Here is a 12,962-nt window from a genome sequence, read left to right as displayed (position 1 = left end):
CCAGATTTCAAGCTATACTATAAAGCTGTGATCACAAAGACAGCATGGTACTGGCACAAAAACAGACACATGGACTGATGGAACAGATTAGAGACTCCAGATATGGACCCTCAGCTTTTTGGGTAACTAATCTTTGACAAAGTAGGAAGGAACATCAGTGAAAAAAAGACAGTCTCTTCAATAAACGGTGTGGGATAATTGGACAGCTATATGCCAAAGAATGAAACATGACCACTCTCTCACACCATACACAAAGATAGACTCCAAATGGATGAACGACCTCTATGTGAGACAGGAATCGATCAAAATCCTAGAGGAGAACGTAGGCTGCAAACTCGTTGACATCATCCAAAACAAGTTTTTTTCATGACACATCTCCAAAGGCAAGAGAAACAAAAAATAAAATGAACTTGTGGGACTTCATCAAGAAAAAAAGCATCTGCACAGCCAAGGAAACAGTCAGAAAAACTAAGAGGCAGCCCACGGAATGGGAGAAGATATTTGCAATTGACACTACAGATAAAAGACTAGTATCCAAGATCTACAAAGAACTTCTCAAACTCAATACTGGAGAAACAAATAATCAAATCAAAAAATGGGCAGAAGATATGAACAGACACTTTTTCAATTGAGACATACAAATGGCTAACAGACACATGAAAAAATGTTCAAAATCATTAGCCATCAGGGAAATTCAAATCAAAACCTCATTACACCAGTTAGAATGGAAAAAATTGACAAGGCAGGAAACAACAAATGTTGGAGAGGATGTGGAGAAAGGGGATCCCTCTTACACTCTTGGTGGGAATGTAAGTTGGTACTGCCACTTCAGAAAACAGTGTGGAGGTCCCTTAAAAAGTTAAAAATTGAGCTACCCTATGATGCAGCAATTGCACTACTGGGTATTTACCCCAAAGATACAGATGTAGTGAAGAGAAGGGCCATATGCACCCGAATGTTCATAGCAGCATTGTCCACAATTGCTAAATCATAGAAGGAGCTGAGATGCCCTTCAAAAGATGAGTGGATTAAGAAGACGTGGCCCATATATACAATGGAATATTACTCAGCCATCAGAAAGAATGAATACACAACATTTGCAACAGCATGGATCATTTGGATACCTTTGATCCCTTTTTGTTGTCTGATTGCTGTTGCAAGGAGTTCTAGTACTACGTTGAATAATACTGGTGAGAGTGGACATCCTTGTCATGTTCCTGATCTTAAGGCAAAGGCTTTCAGCTTTTCCCCATTGAGAATGATATACACTGTAGGCTTTTCTTTGATGGTTTTTATGAGATTGAGAAATGTACCCTCTATTCCTACACTCTGAAGGGTTTTAATCAAGAAAGGATGCTGCAATTTGACAAATGCTTTCTCTGCATCAATTGAGAGGATCATATGGTTCTTGTCTCTTTTCTTGTTGATATGATCTATCGCACTGATTGATTTGCAGATGTTTAACCACCCTTGCATCACAGGGATGAATCCCACTTGGTCTTGATGGATAATCCTTTTAATGTACTATTGGATCCTATTAGCTAGGATCTTGTTGAGAATTTTGGCATCCATATTCATCAGGCAAATCGGTCTGTAATTCTCCTTTTTCTTTGTGACTTTGCCTGGTTCGGGGATCAAGGTAATACTGGCCTCATAGAATGAGTTTGGTAGTTTTCCTTCTGTTTCTATTTTTGGAAACAGCTTCAGGAAAATCGCTATTATTTCTTCTTTGAATGTTTGGTTGAATTCCCCGGGGATTCAGTTAGGCCCTGGACTCTTGTTTTTGTGGAGGTTTTTGATCACTGCTTCAATCTCTTCCTAATTAATCATTCTGTTTTATAATCAGTTTCTTCCTCTTTCAGTCTAGGTAGTTTATAAGTTTCCAGGAAGGCATCCATTTCTTCCAAGTTGTTTAATTTATTGGCCAAAAGCTGTTGGTAAATGTTTCTAATGATCTTTCCTATTTCATTGGTTTTGGTTGTGATCTCTCCCCTTTCATTCATAATTTTATTAATTTGGGTCCTTTCTCTATTCGTTGAATAAGTCTGGCCAATGACTTTTGATCTATTTTTTCTTTCAAAGAACCAGCTTTTAGTTCTGTTGATCTGCTATACTGTGCTCCTGGTTTCTAATTCATTGATCACTGCTCTAATCTTGATCATCGGCCTTCTCATGCATGGGTTAAGCCTGTTCTTCTGTTCCAGCTCTAGCTTCTTGAGGATATAAAAGCTAAATTTTAGATTTTTCTATTTTTTTTTAGTGATGCTTCGATGGCTATGTATTTTCCCCTGTGGACTGCCTTTGCATTGTCCCATAGGTTTTGGACCCATGCTTTTCCTTCGCATTGGTCTCCAAAAATTGCTTAATCTCATTTTTATTTCCCTGGTTTACCCAATCATTCATGCACAGGATGGTTCTTAGTTTCCAAATGTTTGAGTTTCTTTCAAATTTTTCCTTGTGATTGAGCTCCAGTTTCAAAGCATTTGGTCTGAGAATATGCAGGGAATAAACTAGTCTTTTGGTATCCATTGAGACCTGTTTGGTGACACAGTATATAGTCTAACCTGGAGTAAGTTCCATGTGCATTCGAAAAGAATGAGTATTCTGTTGTTCTGGTGTGTAGTGTTCTGTATGTATCTATGAAGTCCATCTGGTCCAGTATGTCATTCAAAGCTCTTGTTTCTTTGTTGATTTTCTGCTTCGATGATCTGTCTATTGCTGAGCATGGAGTGTTGAGGTCCCCTACTACTAACTTATATTATCTATATGTCTCTTGATTCTGGTTAAATGTTGGCTTATGTTTCTATCTGCTCCCCTGTTGGGGGCATAGATATTTATAATCATCATATCCACTTGTTGGATACATCCTTTAAGAATAATATAGTGTCCTTCTGTATCTCTAGCTACAGTCTTTAGTTTAAAATCTAATCTGTCTGATATGAGAATTGCTACCCCAGCTTTCTTTTTTTTTAATATTTTTTATTATATTATGTTAGTCACCATACAGTACATCCATGGTTTTTGATGCAAAGTTCGATGATTCATTAGTTGCGTATAACACCCAGTGCACCATGCAGTATGTGCCCTCCTTACTACCCATCACCAGCCTATCCCATTCCCCCAAACCCCTCCCCTCTGAACCGCTCAGTTTGTTTCCCAGAGTCCATCAACTCTCATGTTTCATTTGCCCTTCTGCTTACCCCCCCCTTTCATTTTCCCTTTCCCTACTGATGCTACCCCAGCTTTCTTTTGAGGTCCCTTGTCATGAAAAATGGTTTTCTATTCCTTCACTTTCAGTCTGGATGTATCTTTAGGTTCAAAATGAGTCTCTTGTAGACAACAAATGGATGGGTCATGTCTTTTATGCAATCTGCAACCCTGTGGTGTTGTATGGGAGCATTTAAGCCATTCACATTGAGAGTGATTATTGAGAGATATTATTTTTTTATTTTTTTTTCATTTTACCAGCAAAAATGCATTTATTCAGGATTAACAGAGATTACAATTCAGGACCTGCAAGCTATGGCAAAAGCATATCCAAGTTCAACAAGCAAAGGAGAGGGAGTTATTTTATAGCAATGAAAGAGGAATATGGGAGAGGTTGTTTTGAAGGAAAGTACATTGCAGAAAGGCAAGATTTGGGGATGATGACAGTTTCTCGTTGCCTGGGTTCCAGGGGTAGTCAACTTCTTGTAGGATATGCAATGTACATCTTTTCCTGCTGGGGCCTGTAATTGATGATTCTTTCCCGTTGAGGATTCTTCTGTTGGGTCTGTAATTGACAATCCTTCCTGTAACTAACACTGAGTGCGGTGATTGTCCCTTCCAGCTTCCCCCGAGTTCACTTTGACAAGGCTTCCCTTTATTTTCACAGGCTATGACAATACATATTTGAAAGAATGCTTTTCCATCTCCTTGCATCACATATCCATTGTGAGGTAAACAGTGTTAACCCCAGTATAAATTAAGCCTTAAAAGTGAGGTATAGTGTTAAGCCAAACACTTAACTAAGCTCTGTTTGCTCATTTCTTTTTTTTTCTTTATTTATTTTATTTTTTTTGTTTTTTTATACGTTTTTATTATATTATGTTAGTCACCATACAGTACAAAACCTATGGGATACTGCAAAGGCAGTCCTAGGGGGGAAATACATAGCCATCCAAGCTTCACTCAAAAGAATAGAAAAATCTAAAATGCAGTTTTTATATTCTCACCTCAAGAAGCTGGAACAGCAACAGATGGACAGGCCTAATCCATGCACGAGGAAGCAGTTGACCAAGATTAGAGCAGAAATCAACGAATTAGAAACCAGGAGTACAGTAGAGCAGATCAACAGAACTAGAAGCTGGTTCTTTGAGAGAATTAATAAAATTGACAGACCACCAGCAAGACTTATCCAAAAGAACAGAGAAAGGACACAAATTAATAAAATTATGAATGAAAAAGGAGAGGTCACAACCAACACCAATGAAATTGGAAGGATTATTAGAACCTTTTATCAACAGCTTTATGCCAATAAATTAAGCAATCTGGAAGAGATAGAGGCCTTCCTGGAAACCCATAAACTACCAAGACTGATACAGGAAGAAATTGATTTTTTAAACAGGTCAATTAATTATGAAGAGATTGAGTCAGTGATAAACAGTCTTCCAAAAAATAAAACTCCAGGCCCNATTTTTTAAACAGGTCAATTAATTATGAAGAGATTGAGTCAGTGATAAACAATCTTCCAAAAAATAAAACTCCAGGCCTGGACCATTTTCCTGGGGATTTCTACCAAACATTCAAAGAAGAAATAATACCTATTCTCCTAAAGCTATTTCAAAAAAATAGAAATAGAAGGATAGCTACCAAATTCATTCTATGAGGCCAATATTACTTTGATCCCCATACCAGGCAAAGACCCCAACAAAAAGGAGAATTATAGATAGATTTCCCTAATGAATATGGACACCAAAATCCTCAACAAGATCCTGGCTAATAGAATCCCTGGGATGCGAGGGTGGTACAACTTTCGCAAATCTATCAGTGTCTTAGATGTTATCCAGAAACAAAAATTCAGAAATCATATGATTCTCTCAATAAGTGCAGAAAAGGCATTTGACAAAATACGCATCCTTTCCTGATTAAAACCCTTCAGAGTGTAGGAATAGAGGGTACATTTCTCAAGCTCATAAAAGCCATTTATGAAAAGCCTACAGCAAATATTATTCTCAATGGGAAAAAGATCAGGAACACGACAAGGATGCCCATTCTAGCCACTATTATTCAACATAGTACTAGAAGGCCTTGCAACAGTAATAAGTCAACAAAAAGGTATTAACGGTATCCAAATCAGCAAAGAAGAACTCAAAATGTCTCTCTTCGCAGATGACATGATACTCTATATGGAAAACCCAAAAGAATCCACTCCCAAACTATTAAGTTATAGAGCAATTCAGTAATGTGGCGGGATACAAAATCAATGCTCAGAAATCAGCTGCATTTCTATACACGAATAATGAGAGATATTATTTTAATGATGTCATGTTCCCTGTGAAGTCTTTGTTTCTATAGATTGTAAATTTCTGTTATGTATCACTCTTGGGGCCTTTTTACTTTTATGGAACCCCCCTTAATATCTCCTGGAAGGCTGGTTTGGTGGTTATGAATTCCTTCAGTTTCTGCCCATCCTGGAAGGTTCTTATCTCTCCATCAATTCTGAAGACAGCCTTGCTGAAAATACCCTGCCAATCTTTCCTAGCCTGCCAGGTCTCTGTAGACAGGTCTGACGTTATTCTGATATTTTCCCTCTGTTAGTAAGGATTTTTTTCCCCCTGGCTGCTTTCATTACTGTATCCTTGGATCTAATGTTTGCAAACTGCACTATGACATGACGTGGTGTAGGTCTATTCTCATTGACCTTGGGAGGGGTTCTCTCTTCTTATTGGACATGAATGCTTGTTTCCTTTGCCAGATTAGGGAAGTTCTCAGCTTCCATTTGTCAAATATCTCTTTTAGACCTCTCTCTTTCTCCACCCCCTCAGGGATGTCAATGATTCTTTTATTTAATGTTTCATTGAGTCAGTAATCTCCCGTAATCTACATTCTCGAGATTGAATTTTTGAGCCAATTTTCTGTTTTAACATTCTCTTCTACCATCCTATCTTCGAATTCACTAATTTGTTCTTCTGCCTCATTTACCCTGGCCATAAGAGCATCTAGTTTAGACTGCATTTGATTCATAGCATTTTTAATTTCTGCCAGATTCGCTCTCACTTCCACCTTAGAGATTCTATACCTCATTAATATTTTTGTTAGCATTTTTTTCAAGCCTGCACATCATCTTGACCATTGTTACTCTGAACTCCATTTCTGACAATTTGTTTATATCCATATCCATCATTTCTGTGGCAGAGGCCACAGACTTTGTATCTTTTCTTTTTGGGGGGAATTTCTCCTCCTTGTCATTCTGATGAAGAGAGGTTGTGGGGATGCCCAGGGACCAAATTATTGACCAGGAGACAGACAGTGTGCACTTGTTTTATAGGGACCTTAGGGATGTGGGCTTCTTGATTTTTCAGCCTGCCTTCTGGGGGAGGCACCTGCTGCACTGATACTCAGGCAACCCTGTTTGGGTAGAGACTCCCCGTCCCCTGCGAGGGGGGATGGGGATGGGTACAATGTGAACCAGTATTTCTGGGCTTTTGTTCTCTGGCAGCTTTCCCTGGCAGTTTTCTGTGGCTCTTCTGTGACTCAGAGCAGCAGTGGCTGTATCCTAGCCTCTGTCTCAGAACAGAGAGATTGCAGTCCATTCTCCACTGAGCTATCCTGGCCACTTTAATTCTGTTTCTGTCCATGCTGCTAAACCCTGCAGTGTCCTGGGTTGTGTTCCCCACAGCTGCCTTCCCAGTCCTCACTTCCAGGGCCAGCAGGTCTGTGTACTTTGTGCTTCTAACACCACCTGCTGCCCCCGGTTCCTGCGTTCACTCCCGAGCTCCCTTCTTCAGTGTGGTTCTCATGCACTCTGGAGCAATGGTTTTCTTTCTGGTCTTGTGCATGCTCTGGAGCTCCCACTATCAGTCCGGTTCCAGTGAGTGTTCCAGAGCTCCTGTTTTCAGTTTGGAAGTGCACTCCTGAGCTCCCGGTTTCAGTTTTATTCCAGTGAGTTCTCCAGAGCTCCGGTTTTCAGTCTGGTTGCATGCACATACCCAGGCTCATGGTCTCAGTCTGCTTTCTCCTGGGTGCCAGTCCATAAGTCTGGCCCGCTCCCCAGTGCAGGTGGTTACTACTTCCCAGCACCCAAGCACAGCGGCTCCCTCCCCCTTCCATTTATCTTCTGATATCTGTGTGCGGATTCATGTCTCCCCATTTCTTACCTCAATATTCAGTGCTGGAGATGTTCGTTTGTAGAAATCCAGATGTATCTTCCTGTCCCAGGCTAGTGTTGTGGGTGTTCAGGATGGTCTCATAGATATCTAGCTCAATTCAGGGGACCAGCTGTTAAAGGGACCCCCTACTCCTCTGCCATCTTTACCCCCATAACAATTTTAGAATCAGTTTGTTGATATATGCAAAATAGCTGGAAGGGACTTTGGGAATTTATTGAATGTATAGATTAAGTAGAAAATAGTTCTTACCAGTATTGAATTGTCCAATCCATGAATACAGTATATCTACCCATATTTAAATATTTTTACTTCCTTCATCAGTTTTTGTAGATTTCCATATACAAAATCTGTACCTATGTTGTTAGATTAGTGGGTATTTTATTTTTGGGTGCTGTTATAACTATTATCTTTATAAAGATTTTTTTTGAAGTGTTTTTTTTTATTTGAAAGAGAGATGGAGAGAGAGTAAGCACAAGAGGTGGGAGGGGCAGAGGGAGAAGCAGATTCCCCACTGAGCAGGAAGCCTGACATGGGGCTCCATCCCAGGATCTGGGATCATGACCTGAGCTCTCAGCAGATTCTTAATCAACTGAGCCACCCAGGTGCCCCATAACTGTTATTTTTTAAATTCATATCCTAATTGTTCATTGTTGGTATACAGGTAAACAACTGACTGTTCTTTTTTATATCTTTATTGAGATACAATTTATATAACATAGAATTCACCCCTTAAAATGTGCAACTTAATGGTTTTGTATATCTACAGAGCTTTTCAAACCTCATCACAATGTAAATTTAGAACAATTTCATCACCTCAAAGAGAAAACCCATATCTGCTAGCAGTCACTCCCCATTCTCCCAACTCACTATCAGATAGATAGATGATAGATGATTGATAGATACAAAGATGATATATATATATAGATAGATGATAGTTAACTAATATTCCAATGAGATATAGATACATATAGATATCTAGATATCTGTATAACTTCTTTATCTATTCATCAGTTAATTGACATTAGAACTGTTTCCATAATTTGGCTATTATAAATAATGCTGATATAAACACACATATACCCCTTTGAATCAGTACTTTTGTTTTCCATGGGTAAATACCTAGTAGCATGATTGCTGGATTGAAGGGTAGTTCTATTTTTAACTTTTTGGTGAACCTCCATACTGTTTCCAGAGTGGATGCACCAGTTTGCATTCCCACCAACAGTGTAAGATGCTTTCCTTCTCTCCACATCCTTGATAGACCTGTTGTTTCTTATGTTGTTAATTTTAGCCATTGTGACAGGTGGGAGGTGATATTTTATTATGTTTTTTATTTGTATTTCCTTGATGATGAGTGATGTTGAGCATCATTTCATGTGTCTCTCAGCCATCTGTATGTATTTTTTAGAAAAATGCCTATTCATGTCTTCTACCCATTTCTTCACTGGATTATTTGTTTTTACGGTGTTGAGTTTTGTAAGTTCTTTAAATATTTTGGATACTAACCTTTTATCTGATATGTCATTTGCAAATATCTTCTCCCATTCTGTAGGCTGCCTTTTTGTTTTATTGATTGTTTCCTTTGCTGTCCAAAAGCTTTTTATTTTGATGAAGTCCCAATCATTCATTTTTGCTTTTTGTTTCCCTTGTGTCAGGAGACACTAAGAATTTGCTACAGCTGATGTCAAAGAGGTTATTGTCTATGTTCACCTCTAGGATTTTAATGGTTTTCTGCCTCACATTAAGGTCTTTCATCCACTTTGAATTTATTTTTGTGTATGCTGTAAGAAAGTGGTCCAGTTTCATCTTTTCGCCTGTTACTGTCTGGTTCTCCCAACACCATTTGTTGAAGAGACTGTCTTTTTTCCATTGGATATTCTTTGAAGATTAATTGATCTCAACATAGCAAAGGCTGCATGTGAAAAACCTACACAGCTAGTATCATTGTCCATGGGGAAAAACTTAGAGCTTTTCCTCTCTAGTCAAGAACAAGATAGGAATGTCCATTCTCACCACTGTTATTCAGCGTATTACTGGAAGTCCTAACTACAGCAATATGACAACAACAAAAATAAATAAATAAATAAATAAATAAATAAATAAATAAAAGGCATCCAAATCAGCAAGAAAGAAGTCAAACTTTCACTATTTGAAGATGACATGATACTGTATATAGGAAACCTGAGAGACTCCACCAAAAAAATGCTGGAACTAATACACAAATTCAGTGAATTCACAGGATACAAAATCAACACACAGAAATCTAGTGTATTTTTATACACCCAATAATGAAGCAGCATAAAGAAAAATCAAGGAATCAATCCCATTTACAAATGCACCAAAAATCATAAAATACCTAGGAATAAGCTTAGCCAAAGGGGTAAAAAAGCTGTACTCTGAAAACACTGATGAAAGAAAATTGAAGATGACACAAAGAAATGGAAAGACATTCCATGCTCATGGATTGGTAGAAGAAATATTGTTAAAATGTCTACACTACCCAAAGCAATCTACACACTTAATGCAATCCCTATGAAAATAACAACAGTATTTTTTGTAGAGCTAGAAGAACAATCTTAAAATTTTTATGGAACCACGAAAGACCTCAAACAGCCAAAGCAACCTTGAAAAAGCAAAGCAAAGCTGGAGGCATCACAATTCCAGACTTCAAGTTACATTACAAAGCTGTAGTGATCAAGACAGTATGGTACTGGCACAGAAATAGGCACATACATCAATGGAACAGAATAGAAAACCCAGAAATGGACCAACAATTATATGGTCAATTAATCTTTGACAAAGCAGAAAAGAAGACAGAATGTTTCAAACACAATTAGTTCCATGACAAAACCAATGGTTTCACAGAGGGGAAAACATGAATATGGTTTTTGTTTTGTTTTGAGAAAATTACAGGGTCACATTAGTTGTAAGACATAATAGAAACCCCCTAGTATATTTGTCCAATTCCTCCAATGGCAACATATTGAAAAAATATGCTATATCCAAGCTATTGATATTTATACAATCCATCAACCATACTCAGATTTACTAAGTTTTACTTGTACTCATGTGTATCTGTGTGTGTGTATTAAGTCCATACAACTTTATCATCTATCAGATATATGTACCCACCACTACAGTCCAAATGCTAAAAACTTCCAACACCGCAGGAATTCCTTTTGTTGTCTTTTCAACCACACTCACCTTCTTTCCCTTCCTTCTGGCCCTAACTTCTGTAAGTAGCATTGAATTCCTTATAACTACTTTAATGTCAATGGGATCAATAGTAAAGACCTCTCTCATTTGGTTATAAGTAATTTGTGCCTTCTCTCTTTTTTTCTTTGTTCACCAGGCAGAGGCTTATCAACTTTATTGATCGTTTCAAAGAAGAAACTTTGGTTTTGTTGATTTTCTCTACTGTTTTCCTATTTTCAATGCCCTTGATTTCTTTTCTAATTTTTATTATTTCCTTCTGTTTGCTTTGGATTTATTTGCTTTTCTTTCTCTGGTTTTTCAAGGTGGAAGCTTAATTTTTTAACTTTTACCTTTCTTCTCCTCTAATAAATGGATTTAATTCTACCAATTTCCCACAAAGCACTGTTCATCTGCATTCCATAGATTTTGATATGCTGTATTTTCATTTTTATTTAATACAAAAATTTTAAATGTCTCTTGAAACTTCTTTGACCCATGGATTGTTTAGAAGTGTATTGTTTAATTTTCAAATATTCAGGGCCTTTCCAATTATCTTCTGTTATTTATTTCTACTTTAATTCCATTATACTCAGAGAACATACCTTGTGTGATTTCTATTCTTTTAAATGTGTTCAGGTAAGTTTATAGCTCAGACTATGTTCTATCTTGATGGATATTCACATGAGCTTGAGAAGAATATGCAATCTTCCATTGTTGGATGAAGTATTCCATTAATGTCAATTAGATCATGTAGACTGATAGTGCTTTGAAGATCATCTATATCCTTACAGGTTTCCTGCCTGCTTTATCTATCAATTACTGATAGAGATGTTGAATTCTTCAAGTACAATAGTGGATTCATCTATTTCTTCTTGCAGTTGTATCAGTTTTCACCTCATGCATTTTGATGCTCTGTTGTTAAGCACATACACATAAAAAATTGCCTTCTGGGAAAACTGACAACCTTATAATTATACAATGCCCCTCTTTACCCTTGATATTTCTCCTTGCTCTGAATTTTGCTTTGTCTGAGATTAATATAGCTACTCCAGCTTTCTTTCTCTTAGTGTTAATATGGCATATCTTTTTCCATCTTCTTACTTTTAACCCCTCTGAGTCTTTGTATTTAAAGTGGCTCTCTTTTAAAAGGGAGTGATCGAGCCTTGTTTTTATCTACTCTGACAATCTCTGTCTTTTAATTACTGGGTTTAGACCCTGCACATCTAAAGTAATCATTGATATAGTTGTATTAACATCTATCATTTTCCTTTTGTTATCTTTATTTCTTTGTTTTTTCTTTTTTGCCCACTTTGGTTTTAACTGAGCATTTTACATGAATTCTATCTACCTTGTCTCTTAGTATATTGTTTAATTTTTTTTTATTTAGTGGTTAGCCTAGAGTTTTCACCACACCAAAAAGAAATGTCATTTCTTGCTCTTATCATATGTCAGTCACAGGTCAGTTACACATCTATTCTATCCCGGGATTAAAGCAGAAGGAGTGGTCCCTATGTGTTATATGCTAGTCTCACAAAAGATGTAAACTAGAAAGAAAGTGGGAAAAACCACTTGTTAGCTCTTAGAGTTTCTGCTCAGACATGGCATGCATACATGGCTAAGCCTAACATCAATAGGGAGGGAAAATTTCTTCAACTCATAGAATGGCACTTCAATTCACCTGGAACCAATGAGGATATAGAACCCTCTTACAAGGCAGGTATAGAACAATGGGAACAATAGACCTATGTACAGCCTATGACTGAGAAATGGGGGTGGGGGTTTGACTGTCTCCCAGGGACTGTGGCTGATGCTATAGAGCAGAATCCATTGTTTGGTACCAGATAAGCCTGTTAGGTCTGCTCTATTACAATCCAAAAGCAGCAATCCTACCGCTAGTTACCACTAGAGCAGGACAAGGAAAACATCTTCCTTCCTCTTTTCCATATTTTTAAAGTCTGCATTCCAGGGATTTATGTGCACTGAGGCACATCTTGCTTCTCAGTTGCCAGCTGGTGAGAATAAACTAGAAAAAAGATTTTAGTTTATAAAGTTTTCTTCAAGTCTAAAAAAGTGTTAGGGTTGTTCTCATTGTGATTTTGATAATATCAACTTGAAGCTGCTCATCAAATCCCAGAGGAAATTCTAAACATCACTGCTTCACAATCTACTTTTCCACAGATTCCCTTTGTCTCCCCAAGGCTGAAGCTTCAGTAGATGTGAGAGTCACTGGGGCAATGGGTGGGAATATCAATGAATGCATGGTTTCCCCTGTAGTTAGGAAAAAGGGAGTTGGAACTGAAAAGTCAAAACAAAAGCAAAGGGGAGAGAGGGAGAAATGAAAGCAGTCAGAATGTGACCCTTACATGAAGCCATGAGTACAATGCAGAGCCCCCTTCT

Source organism: Ailuropoda melanoleuca, chromosome 2, assembly GCF_002007445.2.
Source record: "Ailuropoda melanoleuca isolate Jingjing chromosome 2, ASM200744v2, whole genome shotgun sequence".
In the NCBI taxonomy this organism is placed as follows: Eukaryota; Metazoa; Chordata; class Mammalia; order Carnivora; family Ursidae; genus Ailuropoda; species Ailuropoda melanoleuca.
This window is presented reverse-complemented; position numbering follows the sequence as displayed.